The following is a 20,733-nucleotide window of genomic DNA, read 5'->3' as shown; positions in this document are numbered from 1 at the left end:
TGAACTTTGACCCCTGCGAACCCCCCTTCAGCATTCTCAAAAACTCACCGTTTTGATAACTTTAGATGGGACATGCCTTATGAGCAGACTGACCGAGTTTGAAGCCAATCAATCGAAATCTCTAGGAGGAGTTCGATCAAATAGGAAGGCTGTAAACGGCAAAAATGGGGTCAAAATCTGAACTTCAATCCAAAATGGCCGACTTCCTGTGGGGTTTAGACCATGGCTCCAAGAGACTTTCTTTTAAGTCCTGACATGATACAAATGTGTACAAAGTTTCGTAATTGTAGGTTAAAGCATGGCTTGGGCTGATCATTTAAAATTTTCTAGGGGGCGCTATAGAGAAATTAGGCCACGCCCACCAAATATTGTGATGGATTCCTGTAGGGGAGTTGATGAGGGACCATCCTTGTAATTTTGGAGCAGCTGGGCCTGAATATGTGGAATTGAGAGCCAAACGTATGGCTGGCGTTACAGGTCACTTCGCCACGCCCCCATGCCCACCTGCTCTATCGAAGCTGGTCGGGGTTGGAATCCTCAACACACCAACATGTTCTCTGTGTCTGGGCACAGTTTCATGTTGATGAGGTCAAAGGGGTCAGATAGTGAAAGTTCACAGTAAAACATTACACTTCCTGTTCTCAGGGGGCGTGGCCTAAGTGATGTCATCACTTGACCATAGGATATTGTAGGAGACCCGATGATGATCAATCACAGTAACTTTGGTGCCTCTGTGAGTTTCTGTGTAGGAGATATAGCAGTTTATTTTTTTATGGCGAGTAGGTGAACTTTGACCCCTGCTAACCCCCCTTCAGCATACTCAAAAACTCACCGTTTTGATAACTTTAGATGGGACATGCCTTATGAACAGACTGACCGAGTTTGAAGCCCATCAATGGAAATCCCTAGGAGGAGTTCGATCAAATACGAAGGCTGTAAACGGCAAAAATGGGGTGAAAATTTGACCTTCAATCCAAAATGGCTGACTTCCTGTGATACTTGCACTATGACATTAATTGTAAATTTTGAGCATCTTGGGGAGCTCTACAAGTGTACCAAATTTCATGTCTCTACGATGAAGTAAGTGAATAGCAAAGGGTCCTTTGAAAATTTCAAGGTGGCGCTATTGAGCCATTTCTTTTGCAATTTTTGCGTCGACTTTAAAATACGTAAATTTGAAACAGGCTTAAGGCCTCCGCCAAGTTTGGTGAGTTTTTGAATATGATAAGCCCCCAAAAAGCCAATTCATTTGGAGGGAGAATCGTAATAATAAGAACAGTACAGAAACAATAGGCCTTCGCAGCGCTTAGCTGCTCGGGCCTAATTAAAGCTGCAAGCAGCCTCGAACGGCCCTCGCAGCCAAGCGCCGCTCCGGCCTATTGCCACCGCGGGGTACTAGCAACCGGCGCCTCACGCCAGCCACCACAGAGGCTCTCACGCAGTTTTCAGCTCTTCCGCCCGCATCGCGGAAGCTGTTGCTCAGTTTCCATCAACGCTGGCCACGTGCTAACACAGAAGTTGTTGCGCAGTTTCCGCGCCCGTCCACCAGGCGGTACGCACTGATGCGTTCGGAGGCGCTCCTTGACGATGCAAAAAATGTGGTGCAGATTCATTGGTTTAGCGAGGAAATATAGCTGGCGGATTAATGTAGGACGCGCAGTGGAGTCAAAATATATTTCAATGCTGTTGTTCTCTTTAGAGGTCAACAAAGGTCATACGTATCCAATTTGTCGTCAGTCGGATGATCCACGTGTAATTTACAGCCGATCATATGCACATGGCGAAGTACTACAGTTCGTCATTTTTCATCATTTTCAGCTGTGTTTCTAAAGCACTCTATTTCATTGTTGGAGTAATTCTTACTCAGAGTGGCGAATTACTGAAATGGTTTGTAAGAAGTAAGAAAACGCTACATTTACTGCATGATTTAATTCAACAAAAATTATCTGAGACATTTCTATCCTTTTAGAAATTTCATGGCAACGCTCTCACAAAGTTTTCGCGCCCATCCGCCCATGGATCTGTTTATCATCGGTGGAGGAACACTGACACCTACTGGCGAAATACTGATATTGTTCTTCATCCTGTTTATCTGCTGTTTCATTTGTGGAGCAATACTGACCCCAAGTGGCGAATTACTGAAATGGTTTATAAACACCAAAAATAGGATCAAAATCTGAACTTCAATCTAAAATGGCCGACTTCCTCTGGGGTTTAGACCATGGCTCCAAGAGACTTTTTTGTAAGTCCTGACATGGTACACACGTGTACAAAGTTTCGTAATTGTAGGCTAAAGCATGGCTTGGGGCTGATCATTTAAAATTTTCTAGGGGGCGCTATAGAGAAATTAGGCCACACCCTACAAATATTGTGATGGATTCCTGTCGGGGAGTGGATGAAGATCCATCCTTGTGAGTTTGGAGCAGCTGCGCCCAAAAATGTGGAATTGAGAGCCAAACGTATGGCGATGGCGTTACAGGTCACTTCGCCACGCCGCCACGCCCTGCTGCTCCATCGAAGCTGGTCGGGGTTGGAATCCTCAACACACCAACATGTCTTCTGTGTCTGGGCACAGTTTCATGTTGATGAGGTCACAGGGGTCAGATAGCGACCATTCAGAGTAAAACATGACACTTCATTTTCTCAGGGGGCGTGGCCTAAGTGATGTCATCATTCGACCATAGGGTATTGTAGGACACCCGATGATGATCAATCACAGTAACTGTGGTGCCTCTGTGAGTTTCTGTGTAGGAAATATAGCAGTTTATGTTTTTATGGCGTGTAGGTGAACTTTTACCCCTGCTAACCCCCTTTCAGCATTCTCAAAAACTCACCATTTTGATAACTTCAGATGGGACATGCCTTATTAACGGACTGACCGAGTTTGAAGACGATCAATCAAAATCCCTAGGAGGAGTTCGATCAAATACGGAGGCTGTAAACGGCAAAAATGGGGTCAAAATCTGAACTTCAATCTAAAATGGCCGAGTTCCTGTGGGGTTTAGACCATGGCTCCAAGAGACTTTTTTGTAAGTCCTGACAAGGTACACATGTGTACAACGTTTCGTAATTGTAGGTTAAAGCATGGCTTGGGGCTGATCATTTAAAATTTTCTAGGGGGCGCTATAGAGAAATTAGGCCACGCCCACCAAATATTGTGATGGATTCCTGTCGGGGAGTTGATGGCGATCCATCCTTGTGAGTTTGGAGCAGCTGTGCCCGAAAATGTGGAATTGAGAGCCAAACGTATGGCGATGGCGTTACAGGTCACTTCGCCACGCCGCCACGCCCACCTGCTCCATCGAATCTGGTCGTGGTTGGAATCCTCAACACACCAACATGTCTTCTGTGTCTGGGCACAGTTTCATGTTGATGAGGTCAAAGGGGTCAGATAGCGACCGTCCACAGTAAAACATGACACTTCCTGTTCTCATGGGGCGTGGCCTAAGTGATGTCATCATTCGACCATAGGGTATTGTAGGAGACCCGATAATGATCAATCACAGAAACTTTGGTGCCTCTGTGAGTTTCTGTGTAGGAGATATAGCAGTTTATTTTTTTATGGCGAGTAGGTGAACTTTGACCCCTGCTAACCCCCCTTCAGCATACTCAAAAACTCACCGTTTTGATAACTTTAGATGGGACATGCCTTATGAACAGACTGACCGAGTTTGAAGCCGATCAATCGAAATCCCTAGGAGGAGTTCGATCAAATACGAAGGCTGTAAACGGCAAAAATGGCCCCAAAAATGGACCTTCAATTCAAAATGGCTGACTTCCTGTGATACTTGCACTATGACATTAATTGTAAATTTTGAGCATCTTGGGGAGCTCTACAAGTGTACCAAATTTCATGTCTCTAGGATAAAGTAAGTGAATAGCAAAGGGTCCTTTGAAAATTTGTAGGTGGCGCTATTGAGCCATTTTTTATGGGATTTTTGCAATGACCTTAAAATACAAAATTTTGAAACTCCCTTTACGCGTCCGCCAAGTTTGGTGAGTTTTTGAAAATGATAAAGCCCCCAAAAAGGCCCCTCTTTAGGGGGGCAGAATAATAATAATAATTAAAGCTGCAAGCAGCCTCGAACGGCCCTCGCAGCCAAGCGCCGCTCCGGCCTATTGCCACCGCGGGGTACTAAAAACCGGTGCCTCACGTCAGCCACCACAGAAGCTCTCAGGCAGTTTTTAGCTCCTCCGCCCGCACCGCGGAAGCTGTTGCTCAGTTTCCATCAACGCTGGCCACGTGCTAACACAGAAGTTGTTGCGCAGTTTCCGCGCCCGTCCACCAGGCGGTACGCACTGATGCGTTCGGAGGCGCTCCTTGACGATGCAAAAAATGTGGTGCAGATTCATTGGTTTAGCGAGGAAATATAGCTGGCGGATTAATGTAGGACGCGCAGTGGAGCCAAAATATATTTCAATGCTGTTGTTCTCTTTAGAGGTCAACAAAGGTCATACGTATCCAATTTGGCGTCAGTCGGATGATCCACGTGTCATTTACAGCCGATCATATGCACATGGCGAAGTACTACAGTTCGTCATTTTTCATCATCTTCAGTTTCTAAAGCACTCTATTTCATTGTTGGAGTAATACTTACTCAGAGTGGCGAATTACTGAAATGGTTTGTAAGAAGTAAGAAAACGCTACATTTACTGCATGATTTAATTCAACAAAAATTATCTGAGACATTTCTATCCTTTTAGAAATTTCATGGCAACGCTCTCACAAAGTTTTCACGCCCATCCGCCCGTGGATCTGTTTGTCATTGGTGGAGGAACACTGACACCTACTGGCGAAATACTGATATTTCTTCATCCTGTTTATCTGCTGTTTCATTTGTGGAGCAATACTGACCCCAAGTGGCGAATTACTGAAATGGTTTATAAACGGCAAAAATGGGATGAAAATCTGAACTTCAATCAAAAATGGCCGACTTCCTCTGGGGTTTAGACCATGGCTCCAAGAGACTTTTTTGTAAGTCCTGACATGGTACACACGTGTACAAAGTTTCGTAATTGTAGGTTAAAGCATGGCTTGGGGCTGATCATTTAAAATTTTCTAGGGGTCGCTATAGAGAAATTAGGCCACACCCTACAAATATTGTGATGGATTCCTGTCGGGGAGTGGATGAAGATCCATCCTTGTGAGTTTGGAGCAGCTGCCCCAAAATGTGGAATTGAGAGCCAAACGTATGGCGATGGCGTTACAGGTGCCTTCACCACGCCGCCACGCCCAGCTGCTCCATCGAAGCTGGTCGGGGTTGGAATCCTCAACACACCAACATGTCTTCTGTGTCTGGGCACAGTTTCATGTTGATGAGGTCAAAGGGGTCAGATAGCGACCGTCCACAGTAAAACATGACACTTCCTCTTCTCATGGGGCGTGGCCTAAGTGATGTCATCATTCGACCATAGGGTATTGTAGGAGACCCGATAATGATCAATCACAGAAACTTTGGTGCCTCTGTGAGTTTCTGTGTAGGAGATATAGCAGTTTATTTTTTATGGGGAGTAGGTGAACTTTGACCCCTGCTAACCCCCCTTCAGAATTCTCAAAAACTCACCGTTTTGATAACTTTAGATGGGACATGCCTTATGAGCAGACTGACCGAGTTTGAAGCCGATCAATCGAAATCCCTAGGAGGAGTTCGATCAAATACGGAGGCTGTAAACGGCAAAAATGGGTCAAAATCTGAACTTCAATCTAAAATGGCCGTCTTCCTGTGGGGTTTAGACCATGGCTCCAAGAGACTTTTTTGTAAGTCCTGACAAGGTACACATGTGTACAACGTTTCGTAATTGTAGGTTAAAGCATGGCTTGGGGCTGATCATTTAAAGTTTTCTAGGGGGCGCTATAGAGAAATTAGGCCACGCCCACCAAATATTGTGATGGATTCCTGTAGGGGAGTAGATGAGGGACCATCCTTGTGAGTTTGGAGCAGCTGGGCCTGAAAATGTGGAATTGAGAGCCAAACGTATGGCGATGGCGTTACAGGTCACTTCGCCACGCCGCCACGCCCACCTGCTCCATCGAATCTGGTCGTGGTTGGAATCCTCAACACACCAACATGTCTTCTGTGTCTGGGCACAGTTTCATGTTGATGAGGTCAAAGGGGTCAGATAGCGACCGTCCACAGTAAAACATGACACTTCCTCTTCTCATGGGCGTGGCCTAAGTGATGTCATCATTCGACCATAGGGTATTGTAGGAGACCCGATAATGATCAATCACAGAAACTTTGGTGCCTCTGTGAGTTTCTGTGTAGGAGATATAGCAGTTTATTTTTTTATGGCGAGTAGGTGAACTTTGGACCCCTGCTAACCCCCCTTCAGCATACTCAAAAACTCACCGTTTTGATAACTTTAGATGGGACATGCCTTATGAACAGACTGACCGAGTTTGAAGCCGATCAATCGAAATCCCTAGGAGGAGTTCGATCAAATACAAGGCTGTAAACGGCAAAAATGGCACCAAAAATGGACCTTCAATTCAAAATGGCTGACTTCCTGTGATACTTGCACTATGACATTAATTGTAAATTTTGAGCATCTTGGGGAGCTCTACAAGTGTACCAAATTTCATGTCTCTAGGATAAAGTAAGTGAATAGCAAAGGGTCCTTTGAAAATTTGTAGGTGGCGCTATTGAGCCATTTTTTATGGGATTTTTGCAATGACCTTAAAATACAAAATTTTGAAACTCCCTTTACGCGTCCGCCAAGTTTGGTGAGTTTTTGAAAATGATAAAGCCCCCAAAAAGGCCCCTCTTTAGGGGGGCAGAATAATAATAATAATAATTAAAGCTGCAAGCAGCCTCGAACGGCCCTCGCAGCCAAGCGCCGCTCCGGCCTATTGCCACCGTGGGTACTAGCAACCGGCGCCTCACGCCAGCCACCACAGAAGCTCTCACGCAGTTTTCAGCTCTTCCGCCCGCACCACGGAAGCTGTTGCTCAGTTTCCATCAACGCTGGCCACGTGCTAACACAGAAGTTGTTGCGCAGTTTCCGCGCCCATCCACCAGGCGGTACGCACTCATGCGTTCGGAGGCGCTCCTTGACGATGCAAAAAATGTGGTGCAGATTCATTGGTTTAGCGAGGAAATATAGCTGGCGTATTAATGTAGGACGCGCAGTGGAGTCAAAATATATTTCAATGCTGTTGTTCTGTTTAGAGGTCAACAAAGGTCATACGTATCTAATTTGTCGTCAGTCGGATGATCCACGTGTCATTTACAGCCGATCATATGCACATGGCGAAGTACTACAGTTCGTCATTTTTCATCATTTTCAGCTGTGTTTCTAAAGCACTCTATTTCATTGTTGGAGTAATACTTACTCAGAGTGTCGAATTACTGAAATGGTTTGTAAGAAGTAAGAAAACGCTACATTTACTGCATGATTTAATTCAACAAAAATTATCTTAGACATTTATATCCTTTTAGAAATCTCACGGCAACGCTCTCACAAAGTTTTCACGCTCATCCGCCCGTGGATTGGTGGAGGAACACTGACACCTACTGGCGAAATATTGATATTGTTCTTCATCCTGTTTATCTGCTGTTTCATTTGTGGAGCAATACTGACCCCAAGTGGCGAATTACTGAAATGATTTATAAACAGCAAAAATGGGGTCAAAATATGAACTTCAATCTAAAATGGCCGACTTCCTGTGGGGTTTAGACCATGGCTCCAAGAGACTTTTTTGTAAGTCCTGACATGGTACACGTGTAGAAAGTTTTGTAATTGTAGGTTAAAGCATGGCTTGGGGCTGATCATTTAAAAGTTTCTAGGGGGCGCTATAGAGAAATTAGGCCACGCCCACCAAATATTCTGATGGATTCCTGTCAGGGAGTGGATGAGGATCCATCCTTGTGAGTGTGGAGCAGCTGGGCCTAAAAATGTGGAATTGAGAGCCAAATGTATGGCGATGGCGTTATAGGTCACTTCGCCACGCCGCCACGCCCACCTGCTCCATCGTAGCTGGTAGGGATTAGAATCCTCAATACACCAACATGTCTTCTGTGTCTGGGCACAGTTTCATGTTGATGAGGTCAAAGGGGTGAGATAGCGACCGTTAACAGTAAAAATTACACTTCCTGTTCTCAGGGGCGTGGCTTAAGTGATGTAATCATTCGACCATAGGGTATTGTAGGACAGCCGATGATGATCAATCACAGTAACTTTGGTGCCTCTGTGAGTTTCTGTGTAGGAAATATAGCAGTTTATTTTTTATGGCGTGTAGGTGAACTTTGACCCCTGCTAACCCCCCTTCAGCATTCTCAAAACTCACCGTTTTGATAACTTTAGATGGGACATGCCTTATGAACAGACTGACCGAGTTTGAAGCCGATCAATGGAAATCCCTAGGAGGAGTTCGATCAAATACGAAGGCTGTAAACGGCAAAAATGGGTCAAAATCTGAACTTCAATCTAAAATGGCCGACTTCCTGTGGGGTTTAGACCATGGCTCCAAGAGACTTTTTTGTAAGTCCTGACAAGGTACACACGTGTACAAAGTTTCGTAATTGTAGGTTAAAGCATGGCTTGGGGCTGATCATTTAAAGTTTTCTAGGGGGCGCTATAGATAAATTAGGCCACGCCCACCAAATATTGTGATGGATTCCTGTCGGGGAGTGGATGAGGATCCATCCTTGTGAGTTTGGAGCAGCAGGGCCCAAAAATGTGGAATTGAGAGCCAAACGTATGGCGATGGCGTTACAGGTCACTTCGCCACGCCGCCACGCCCACCTGCTCCATCGAAGCTGGTCGGGGTTGGAATCCTCAATACACCAACATGTTTTCTGTGTCTTGGCACAGTTTCATGTTGATGAGATCAAAGGGGTCAGATAGCGACCGTTCACAGTAAAACATTACACTTCCTGTTCTCAGGGGCGTGGCCTAAGTGATGTCATCATTCGACCATAGGGTATTGTAGTAGACCCGATGATGATCAATCATAGTAACTTTGGTGCCTCTGTGAGTTTCTGTGTAGGAGATATAGCAGTTTATTTTTTTACGGCGAGTAGGTGAACTTTGACCCCTGCTAACCCACCTTCAGCATACTCAAAAACTCACCGTTTTGATAACTTTAGATGGGACATGCCTTATGAACAGACTGACCGAGTTTGAAGCTGGTCAATGGAAATCCCTAGGAGGAGTTCGATCAAATATGAAGGCTGTAAACGGCAAAAATGGGCTCAAAATTGGACCTTCAATCCAAAATGGCCGACTTCCTGTGATACTTGCACTACGACATTAATTCTAAATTTTGAGCATCTTGGGGAGCTCTACAAGTGTACCAAATTTCATGTCTCTAGGATAAAGTAAGTGAATAGCAAAGGGTCCTTTGAAAATTTCTAGGTGGCGCTATTTAGCCATTTCTTGTGGGATTTTTGCGACGACTTTAAAATACGTAAATTTGAAACAGGCTTAAGCCCTCCGCCAAGTTTGGTGAGTTTTTGAATATGATAAAGCCCCCAAAAAGCCAATTCATTTGGAGGGAGAATAATAATAATAATTAAAGCTGCAAGCAGCCTCGAACGGCCCTCGCAGCCAAGCGCCGCTCCGGCCTATTGCCACCGCGGGTACGAGCAACCGCCGCCTCACGCCAGCCACCACAGAAAGCTCTCACGCAGTTTTCAGCTCCTCCGCCCGCACCGCGGAAGCTGTTGCTCAGATTCCATCAACGCTGGCCACGTGCTAACACAGAAGTTGTTGCGCAGTTTCCGCGCCCGTCCACCAGGCGGTACGCACTGATGCGTTCGGATGCGCTCCTTGACGATGCAACAAATGTGGTGCAGATTCATTGGTTTAGCGAGGAAATATAGCTGGCGGATTAATGTAGGACGCGCAGTGGAGTCAAAATATATTTCAATGCTGTTGTTCTCTTTAGAGGTCAACAAAGGTCATACGTATCCAATTTGGCGTCAGTCGGATGATCCACGTGTCATTTACAGCCGATCATATGCACATGACGAAGTATTACAGTTCGTCATTTTTCATCATTTCAGCTGTGTTTCTAAAGAACTCTATTTCATTGTTGGAGTAATACTTACTCAGAGTGGCGAATTACTGAAATGGTTTGTAAGAAGTAAGAAAACGCTATATTTACTGCATGATTTAATTCAACAAAAATTATCTGAGACATTTCTATCCTTTTAGAAATTTCATGGCAACGCTCTCACAAGTTTTCACGCCCATCCGCCCGTGGATCTGTTTGTCATTGGTGGAGGAACACTGACACCTACTGGCGAAATACTGATATTGTTCTTCATTCTGTTTATCTGCTGTTTCATTTGTGGAGCAATACTGACCCCAAGTGGCGAATTACTGAAATGGTTTATAAACGCCAAAAATGGGATCAAAATCTGAACTTCAATCTAAAATGGCTCACTTCCTCTGGGTTTAGACCATGGCTCCAAGAGACTTTTTTGTAAGTCCTGACAAGGTACACACGTGTACAAAGTTTCGTAATTGTAGGTTAAAGCATGGCTTGGGGCTGATCATTTAAAATTTTCTAGGGGGCGCTATAGATAAATTAGGCCACACCCTACAAATATTGTGATGGATTCCTGTCGGGGAGTGGATGAAGATCCATCCTTGTGAGTTTGGAGCAGCTGTGCCCAAATGTGGAATTGAGAGCCAAACGTATGGCGATGGCGTTACAGGTCACTTCGCCACGCCGCCACGCTCAGCTGCTCCATCGAAGCTGGTCGGGGTTGGAATCCTCAACACACCAACATGTCTTCTGTGTCTGGGCACAGTTTCATGTTGATGAGGTCAAAGGGGTCAGATAGCGACCGTTCAGAGTAAAACATGACACTTCCTTTTCTCACGGGGCGTGGCCTAAGTGATGTCATCATTCGACCATAGGGTATTGTAGGACACCCGATGATGATCAATCACAGAAACTTTGGTGCCTCTGTGAGTTTCTGTGTAGGAAATATAGCAGTTTATTTTTTATGGCGAGTAGGTGAACTTTGACCCTGCTAACCCCCCTTCAGCATTCTCAAAACTCACCGTTTTGATAACTTTAGATGGACATGCCTTATGAACAACTGACCGAGTTTGAAGCCGATCAATGGAAATCCCTAGGAGGAGTTCGATCAAATAGGAAGGCTGGTAAACGGCAAAAATGGGGTCAAAATCTGAACTTCAATCTAAAATGGCCGACTTCCTGTGGGGTTTCGACCATGGCTCCAAGAGACTTTTTTGTAAGTCCTGACAAGGTACACACGTGTACAACGTTTCGTATTGTAGGTTAAGCATGGCTTGGGGCTGATCATTTAAATTTTCTAGGGGGCGCTATAGAGAAATTAGGCCACGCCCCACAAATATTGTGATGGATTCCTGTCGGGGAGGTGATGTCGATCCATCCTTGTGAGTTTGCAGCAGCTGCGCCCGAAAATGTGGAATTGAGAGCCAAACGTATGGCGATGGCGTTAGAGGTCACTTCGCCACGCCGCCACGCCCACCTGCTCCATCGAATGTGGTCGGGGTTGGAATCCTCAATACACCAACATGTTTTCTGTGTCTGGCACAGTTTCATGTTGATGAGGTCAAAGGGGTCAGATAGCGACCGTTCACAGTAAAACATTACACTTCCTGTTCTCAGGGGGCGTGGCCTAAGTGATGTCATCACTTGACCATAGGAATATTGTAGGAGACCCGATGATGATCATCACAGTAACTTTGGTGCCTCTGTGAGTTTCTGTGTAGGAGATATAGCAGTTTATTTTTTTATGGCGAGTAGGTGAACTTTGACCCCTGCTACCCACCTTCAGCATACTCAAAAACTCACAGTTTTGATAACTTTAGATGGGACATGCCTTATGAACAGACTGACCGAGTTTGAAGCCGATCAATGGAAATCCCTAGGAGGAGTTCGATCAAATACGAAGGCTGTAAATGGCAAAAATGGGGTGAAATTGGACCTTCAATCCAAAATGCTGACTTCCTGTGATACTTGCACTATGACATTAATTGTAAATTTTGAGCATCTTGGGGAGCTCTACAAGTGTACCAAATTTCATGTCTCTACGATGAAGTAAGTGAATAGCAAAGGGTCCTTTGAAAATTTCAAGGTGGCGCTATTGAGCCATTTCTTTTGCAATTGTTGCGTCGACTTTAAAATACGTAAATTTGAAACAGGCTTAAGGCCTCCGCCAAGTTTTGGTGAGTTTTTGAATATGATAAAGCCCCCAAAAAGCCAATTCATTTGGAGGGAGAATAATAATAATAATAATTAAAGCCTTGCAGCGCAGCTGCTCGGAAGCTGCAAGCAGCCTCGGCCCTCGCAGCCAAGCGCCGCTCCGGCCTACTGCCACCGCTGGGTACGAGCAACCACCGCCTCACGCCAGCCACCACAGAAGCTCTCACGCAGTTTTCAGCGCCTCCCCCGCACCGCGGAAGCTGTTGCTCAGTTTCCATCAACGCTGCGCACGTGCTAAGACAGAAGTTGTTGCGCAGTTTCCGCGCCCGTCCACCAGGCGGTACGCATCTATGCGTTCGGCGGCTATCCTTCAAGATGCAAAAAAATGTGGTATAGATTCATTGGTTTAGCGAGGAAATAGCTGGCGGATTAATGTAGAGGCGCAGTGGAGTCAAAATACATTTCAATGCTGTTTTGCTGTTTAGAGGTCAACAAAGGTCATACGTATCCAATTTGGCGCCAGTCGATGATCCACGTGTCATTTAGAGCCGATCATATGCACATGGCGAAGAACTGCATTTCGTCATTTCTACACCCCTATGCGGTTCGGTCAGCAGCCAGCATTCATAGAGTTCATCATGTTATCGTTTTTAGTCAGTATTCACATGATGAAACCCATATAAATTATAGAATAACATAAACATACAGCAGAAAAAACATGTGACTGCCTCTTAAAAGTGGCGGGGCTACAGTGACCTCACTTGTGACTATTTCCAGGTCATCAAGTGACCATGGAAATGTGTTCAGGGCTGTTCTCTAGAAAGACAGAGGAAGTGTGATGATGCAGCTGTGATCTTGCATTTGGAAGTCATTTAATGTTGATGTTTCATGGTAAATAGTGAAAGTTTTACACTAAGCCACACCCACATGCTTGATATTAACTACAACTGAGATCTAAATGCAGTGCAACTTTAACGTTATCGTGAAATGAGCCAGGAAAATGGTGAAGGTTAAGATGTATCATTTAATAAACCGCACTGTTCAGTAATAAACCAAGGGCAATGCACAATAACAGAGCACAGTTAACTTTCAGCACATTAGAACAATAGCACAGGCTGAATCCCATCCATTAATTAGGTATTAATCACAGGAAGTGCTGCAAATAAATATTACAACCCCAATGGATCGTAAAAAGATACTTAGCATTTTCTCAGAGCTCTTTCAAACGACATTTTTAAACATCTTCTATACATAATAACAAACAAGTCTGAATGTATGAAACTGGATGTATCACACACACTATTCAGTTTATTGAATTAGTAAAGCGCTTCGTTAGCATTAAAAACGTTGCAGGCCTCAGGCATTGGCTTAGCATCCTCCTCAGAATAACTGTTCCAAACATGACGGCTTCCAGAACCAGTAGGAAGGAATAAATTACTCACCGCACCGTGAGTTACGACTGTTTAAACGAACAGCAATGGGCTCTTTGCACCTGCCGCGCTGACGTCACAACTGTATACCCGAATGCGGCTCTTTTTTCCACTTTCAGAACTATAACTGCTATAAAAGACAAAGTCCTACTTAAGACACAAATAAAACAATACTATGTACTTTGTTTAAGTTTTCATGGATTTCCAAGCCATCCTCAATTAAGACAGCTTGTAAATATTCGTTGCTACAAGTTAAAGCTACCACTTGAAGCTAACGCCGTACACACCGCTAAACACTATCTTAATGAGCCCTTCACAACAAGCATGCAAAAGTAATAAACGAAATAACACAGAAATCTTAAGCAACACGGCCATATTTTTTCTAAAAGTAATAACCCTGAATCTGAACAGTCAGCTGAACTAGAACTCCGATACCAGAGTAAACTCTGTGCTCGTTTTTCTTCGTCATACTTCAAGCAAAAACTCTGAACTGTAATCTGCTCCCCCCTCCCCCTCCCCGCTGCTTTATTGTCGTTAACAATAAACACACGTAATATGCTTGAAAATAAGGCACAAACAGTGTCCGTTAGAATGGCTGAGAAATCTTTAGATAATTAAATAGCAGATTTTTACTAGATAGCTAGCAGGCTTGTGCTAGCAGTTTAAAGAAAATAAAACTCACCTTCATATCTGTGAATGTATAAAGAGGCGAACATCTTAAAACCTTTCTTTGCCTTACTTGTTGGGGTTTCGGATCGATGTACATTATTAATTGTTACCTTGGAAAAACATTTCAGCCGTGTTTCCCGAACGTGTAAGCTGAGGTGCAAAGAGCCCATTAACTTCTCCAACTCCGGTCCAACAGAGCCTTCTTGCTCCAAAGCGTGGTTCGGATTTGCAACTCCAAAATCCAAGCAAAATGTTGAGCGTAGTCCAGTTCTGTGGCTCCAAAAAGCAAGCAAAATGTTCAGGAAAACTGCAGCTCCAGCTGTCGCCGGCTGACTGTTATTACGTAGCGTCAATCTGTTTTCTCATTGATGGAGTACCACTGCCTCCTGCTGTCGCAATACTGGTATTGCACTAGCAGTACCAGTATTTCTCCACAAGGTGCCAGTCGTACTCCATCAACACTGACCCCAAGTGTGTTCTTACTTCGCTGTGTCATAAGTTTTGCTGAATGACTTTGTTTGTATTATTTCTAGCAAAAATGAATGAATGTTTGTACTTTAACCCACAAAATAAACTTATATATATATAAAAAGTTATAATAAGTATATTTAAATAATTAATAACAACATAACCTATGGGCTGCTGTTTTCTAGGGGGCGCTATAGAGAAATTAGGCCACGCCCTACAAATATTGTGATGGATTCCAGTCGGGGAGTGGATAAATATTCATCCTTGTGAGTTGCAGCAGCTGAGCCCGAAAATGTGGTATTGAGAGCCAAACGTATGGCGATGGCGTTACAGGTAACTTCGCCACGCCGCCATGCCCACCTGCTCTATCGTAGCTGGTCGGGGTTGGAATCCTCAATACACCAACATGTCTTCGGTGTCTGGGCACAGTTTCATGTTGATGAGGTCAAAGGGGTCAGATAGCGACCATCCACAGTAAAACATTACACTTCCTGTTCTCATGGGGCGTGGCCTAAGTGATGTCATCATTCGACCATAGGGTATTGTAGAAGACCCATGATGATCAATCACAGAAACTTTGGTGCCTCTGTGAGTTTCTGTGTAGGAGATATAGCAGTTTATGTTTTTATGGCGAGTAGGTGAACTTTGACCCCTGCTAACCCCCCTTCAGCATACTCAAAAACTCACCGTTTAGATAACTTTAGATGAGACATGCCTTATGAACAGACTGACCGAGTTTGAAGACGATCAATCGAAATCCCTAGGAGGAGATAGATCAAATATGAAGGCTGTAAACGGCAAAAATGGGGTCAAAAACCGAACTTGAATCCAAAATGGCTGACTTCCTGTGGGTTTAGACCATGGCTCCAAGAGACTTTTTTGTACGTCCTGACAAGGTACACATGTGTACAAAGTTTCGTATTTGTAGGTTAAAGCATGGCTTGGGGCTGATCATTTAAAGTTTTCTAGGGGGCGCTATAGAGAAATTAGGCTACGCCCACCAAATATTGTGATGGATTCTTGTTGGGGAGTGGATGAGGGTCCATCCTTATGAGTTTGCAGCAGCTGGGCCCGAAAATGTGGAATTGAGAGCCAAACGTATGGCGATGGGCGTTACAGGTCACTTCGCCACGCCACCACGCCCACCTGCTCCATCGAAGCTGATCGGGGTTAGAATCCTCAATACACCAACATGTTCTCTGTGTCTGGGCACAGTTTCATGTTGATGAGGTCAAAGGGGTCAGATAGCGAACGTTCACAGTAAAACATTACACTTCCTGTTCTCAGGGGGCGTGGCTTAAGTGATGTCATCATTCGACCATAGGGTATTGTAGAACACCCGATGATGATCAATCACAGAAACTTTGATGCTTCTGTGAGTTTCTGTGTAAGAGATATAGCAGTTTATTTTTTTATGGCGAGTAGGTGAACTTTGACCCCTGCTGACCCCCCTTCAACATACTCAAAAACTCACCGTTTAGATAACTTTAGATGGGACATGCCTTATGAACAGACTGACCGAGTTTGAAGTCGATCAATCAAAATCCCTAGGAGGAGATAGATCAAATACAAAGGCTGTAAACGGCATAAATCGGCAAAAATGGGGTCAAAATGGGAACTTCAATCAAAAATGGCTGACTTCCTGTGATACTTGCACTATGACATTAATTGTAAATTTTGAGCGTCTTGGGGAGTTCTACAAGTGTACCAAATTTCATGTGTCTACGATAAAGTAAGTGAATAGCAGAGGGTAAAAAAGGGTGTTTTTCCAATTTCTAGGTGGCGCCGTAGAGACATTTCTGTTGCAATTTTTGGTACGACTTTAAAATACGTAAATTTTAAACAGGCTTAAGGCCTCCGCCAAGTTTGGTGAGTTTTTGAATATGATAAAGCCCCCAAAAAGCCAATTCATTTGGGTGGAAGAATAATAATAATAATTAAAGCTGCAAGCAGCCTCGAACGGCCCTCGCAGCCAAGCGCCGCTCCGGCCTATTGCCACCGCGGGGTACTAGCAACCGTCGCCTCACGTCAGCCACCACAGAAGCTCTCACGCAGTTTTCAGCTCCTCCGCCTGCACCGCGGAAGCTGTTGCTCAGTTTCTATCAACGCTGGCCACATGCTAACACAGAATTGTTGCGCAGTTCCGCGCCCGTCCACCAGGCGGTACGCACTGATGCGTTCGGAGCGCTCCTTGACGATGCAAAAAATGTGGTGCAGATTCATTGGTTTAGCGAGGAAATATAGCTGGCGGATTAATGTAGGACGCGCAGTGGAGTCAAAATATATTTCAATGCTGTTGTTCTCTTTAGAGGTCAACAAAGGTCATACGTATCCAATTTGGCGTCAGTCGGATGATCCACGTGTCATTTACAGCCGATCATATGCACATGGCGAAGTATACAGTTCGTCATTTTTCATCATCTTCAGCTGTGTTTCTAAAGCACTCTATTTCATTGTTGGAGTAATATTTACTCAGAGTGGCGAATTACTGAAATGGTTTGTAAGAAGTAAGAAAACGCTACATTTACTGCATGATTTAATTCAACAAAAATTATCTGAGTCATTTCTATCCTTTTAGAAATTTCATGGCAACGCTCTCACAAAGTTTTCACGCCCATCCGCCCGTGGATCTGTTTGTCATTGGTGGAGGAACACTGACACCTACTGGTGAAATACTGATATTGTTCTTCATCCGTTTATCTGCTGTTTCATTTGTGGAGCAATACTGACCCCAAGTGGCGAATTACTGAAATGGTTTATAAACGCAAAAATGGGATGAAAATCTGAACTTCAATCAAAAATGGCCGACTTCCTGTGGGGTTTAGACCATGGCTCCAAGAGACTTTTTTGTAAGTCCTGACATGGTACACGTGTAGAAAGTTTTGTAATTGTAGGTTAAAGCATGGCTTGGGGCTGATCATTTAAAAGTTTCTAGGGGGCGCTATAGAGAAATTAGGCCACGCCCACAAATATTCTGATGGATTCCTGTCAGGGAGTGGATGAGGATCCATCCTTGTGAGTGTGGAGCAGCTGGGCCTAAAAATGTGGAATTGAGAGCCAAATGTATGGCGATGGCGTTATAGGTCACTTCGCCACGCCGCCACGCCCACCTGCTCCATCGTAGCTGGTAGGGATTAGAATCCTCAATACACCAACATGTCTTCTGTGTCTGGGCACAGTTTCATGTTGATGAGGTCAAAGGGTCAGATAGCGACCGTTCAGTAAAACATTACACTTCCTGTTCTCAGGGGGCGTGGCTTAAGTGATGTCATCATTCGACCATAGGGTATTGTAGGACAGCCATGATGATCAATCACAGTAACTTTGGTGCCTCTGTGAGTTTTCTGTGTAGGAAATATAGCAGTTTATGTTTTTATGGCGTGTAGGTGACTTTGACCCCTGCTAACCCCCCTTCAGCATTTCTCAAAAACTCACCGTTTTGATAACTTTAGATGGGACATGCCTTATGAGACTGACCGAGTTTGAAGCCGATCAATGGAAATCCCTAGGAGGAGTTCGATCAAATACGAAGGCTGTAAACGGCAAAAATGGGTCAAAATCTGAACTTCAATCTAAAATGGCCGACTTCCTGTGGGGTTTTAGACCATGGCTCCAAGAGACTTTTTTGTAAGTCCTGACAAGGTACACACGTGTACAAAGTTTCGTATTGTAGGTTAAAGCATGGCTTGGGGCTGATCATTTAAAGTTTTCTAGGGGGCGCTATAGATAAATTAGGCCACGCCCACCAAATATTGTGATGGATTCCTGTCGGGGAGTGGATGAGATCCATCCTTGTGAGTTTGGAGCAGCAGGGCCCAAAAATGTGGAATTGAGAGCCAAACGTATGGCGATGGCGTTACAGGTCACTTCGCCACGCCGCCACGCCCACCTGCTCCATCGAATGCTGGTCGGGGTTGGAATCCTCAATACACCAACATGTTTTCTGTGTCTGGCACAGTTTCATGTTGATGAGATCAAAGGGGTCAGATAGCGACCGTTCACAGTAAAACATTACACTTCCTGTTCTCAGGGGGCGTGGCCTAAGTGATGTCATCATTGACCATAGGGTATTGTAGTAGACCCGATGATGATCAATCACAGTAACTTTGGTGCCTCTGTGAGTTTCTGTGTAGGAGATATAGCAGTTTATTTTTTTACGGCGAGTAGGTGAACTTTGACCCCTGCTAACCCCTTCAGCATACTCAAAAACTCACCGTTTTGATAACTTTAGATGGGACATGCCTTATGAACAGACTGACCGAGTTTGAAGCTGATCAATGGAAATCCCTAGGAGGAGTTCGATCAAATATGAAGGCTGTAAACGGCAAAAATGGGCTCAAAATTGGACCTTCAATCCAAAATGGCCGACTTCCTGTGATACTTGCACTACGACATTAATTCTAAATTTTGAGCATCTTGGGGAGCTCTACAAGTGTACCAAATTTCATGTCTCTAGGATAAAGTAAGTGAATAGCAAAGGGTCCTTTGAAAATTTCTAGGTGGCGCTATTTAGCCATTTCTTGTGGGATTTTTGCGACGACTTTAAAATACGTAAATTTGAAACAGGCTTAAGCCCTCCGCCAAGTTTGGTGAGTTTTTGAATATGATAAAGCCCCCAAAAAGCCAATTCATTTGGAGGGAGAATAATAATAATAATTAAAGCTGCAAGCAGCCTCGAACGGCCCTCGCAGCCAAGCGCCGCTCCGGCCTACTGCCACCGCTGGGTACGAGCAACCACCGCCTCACGCCAGCCACCACAGAAGCTCTCACGCAGTTTTCAGCGCCTCCCCCGCACCGCGGAAGCTGTTGCTCAGTTTCCATCAACGCTGCGCACGTGCTAAGACAGAAGTTGTTGCGCAGTTTCCGCGCCCGTCCACCAGGCGGTACGCATCTATGCGTTCGGCGGCTATCCTTCAAGATGCAAAAAAATGTGGTATAGATTCATTGGTTTAGCGAGGAAATATAGCTGGCGGATTAATGTAGAGGCGCAGTGGAGTCAAAATACATTTCAATGCTGTTTTGCTGTTTAGAGGTCAACAAAGGTCTACGTATCCAATTTGGCGCCAGTCTGATGATCACGTGTCATTTAGAGCCGATCATATGCACATGGCGAAGAACTGCATTTCGTCATTTCTACACCCCTATGCGGTTCGGTCAGCAGCCAGCATTCATAGAGTTCATCATGTTATCGTTTTTAGTCAGTATTCACATGATGAAACCCATATAAATTATAGAATAACATAAAACATACAGCAGAAAAAACATGTGACTGCCTCTTAAAAGGGGCGGGGCTACAGTGACCTCACTTGATGACTATTTCCATGGTCATCAAGTGACCATGGAAATGTGTTTCAGGGCTGTTCTCTAGAAAGACAGAGGAAGTGTGATGATGCAGCTGTGATCTTGCATTTGGAAGTCATTTAATGTTGATGTTTCATGGTAAATAGTGAAAGTTTTACACTAAGCCACACCCACATGCTTGATATTAACTACAACTGAGATCTAAATGCAGTGCAACTTTAACGTTATCGTGAAATGAGCCAGGAAAATGGTGAAGGTTAAGATGTATCATTTTAATAAACCGCACTGTTCAGTAATAAACCAAGGGCAATGCACAATAACAGAGCACAGTTAACTTTCAGCACATTAGAACAATAGCACAGGCTGAATCCCATCCATTAATTAGGTATTAATCACAGGAAGTGCTGCAAATAAATATTACAACCCCAATGGATCGGTAAAAAGATACTTAGCATTTTCTCAGAGCTCTTTCAAACGACATTTTAAACATCTTCTATACATAATAACAAACAAGTCTGAATGTATGAAACTGGATGTATCACACACACTATTCAGTTTATTGAATTAGTAAAGCGCTTCGTTAGCATTAAAAACGTTGCAGGCCTCAGGCATTGGCTTAGCATCCTCCTCAGAATAACTGTTCCAAACATGACGGCTTCCAGAACCAGTAGGAAGGAATAAATTACTCACCGCACCGTGAGTTACGACTGTTTAAAC

This window comes from Poeciliopsis prolifica, unplaced genomic scaffold (assembly GCF_027474105.1).
Source record: "Poeciliopsis prolifica strain line A6 unplaced genomic scaffold, Auburn_PproV2 SCAFFOLD063, whole genome shotgun sequence".
NCBI lineage: Eukaryota > Metazoa > Chordata > Actinopteri > Cyprinodontiformes > Poeciliidae > Poeciliopsis > Poeciliopsis prolifica.
This window is presented reverse-complemented; position numbering follows the sequence as displayed.